Consider the following 1,154-nt stretch of genomic DNA (forward strand, 5'->3'; position numbering starts at 1 on the left):
TTGCTCTTCGTGTGCCGCGGCTCCCTGAGGTTGGCAGGACGAGTTTTCCAAGTCAGGGCTGTGAGTCGAGGGCTGGACCAGCAAACCTGCCCCCTGGGAGCTGAGGGGATCCAGCAGCTTCGAGGGGGGGGCGGTTCTTTCACCACTTACTATGCAACGCAGAGCTCTGCGCTCCCCCCTCGCCTCCAGCTCGCCGCGAGCACCGTCCTCACGCAGTGTGGAGGTACCCTCCGCCCGCCCGGTTACCAGGGAACCGCACCTATGTGCTGCTATGGACCTGACCTCCCTTTCTGCCCCCTCCCTGGCTCTGGAACCACCGCACGCCCCCTTTCTGGGGACAAATGCCGCCTTGTTGGACGGCGTTGGCTACCCTCTCCCCCCGCTCGTCCTCGTTTTCACCTCACGGGGCTGAAGTGGTTTTTGAGCTTCTCTCACCAGGCCAGACTAACGCCGATTATTTTAATGTTCGACCTCCTCCTTCCGCTGCTTTTCTCGCTTCTCGCCGGGTTAAATCGCAGTCCGGGTCCACACCCCCCACCGCAGCTTTATTGGAAGCCCCGACTCCCTACATCCTCCATAGAGTCTTGTATTTTTAGGGGAAATTAATTTTTATAGCCACTAAACGATGCTCATTATTTTTGTACGTTTGCAACGCGTGCCATTTGTTGGGAGAGGCGTCGCGGGGGGAGAAGACGCGGTGTAAGAGGTGATTTGCGGGGTGAGAACCCTCCCTGTGCCAATATCGCTCCGGTTGGATGGGTCTTTTAGTTTTGATGAAGAACAGCTTTTGATTACAAAAACAAAAAAGAAAAAACCCGTTGAATGTTCAGAGAACTCTGCACCATGTTTATGTGAGACCTGTAAATACTGTATACAGACGGTTGTACGTGACGGGGCAAAATATTTAAATTCTAGGGGTTTTTTCCATGAGAAACCGAAGGCTGTTTATAAGAGGAAATAAATAGCTATGTTTGACCTCGATTGTCTTGATTTCCTCCTTGAAGCGGTTCCTAAGTCGCCCCCTCCTGGCAGACAGCTGTTTTTTTCCCCCGGTCTATCGATTTTATTAATTCCCCGCAAATTCGGGGTTGGGCGAGCGGGTGGAGTGCGCGGAGAGCCTCGTCTGGGTGGTGGCAGCGTGTGCTTTGACGCCA

Source organism: Buceros rhinoceros, unplaced genomic scaffold (genome assembly GCF_000710305.1).
Source record: "Buceros rhinoceros silvestris isolate BGI_N320 unplaced genomic scaffold, ASM71030v1 scaffold43676, whole genome shotgun sequence".
Lineage (NCBI taxonomy): Eukaryota > Metazoa > Chordata > Aves > Bucerotiformes > Bucerotidae > Buceros > Buceros rhinoceros.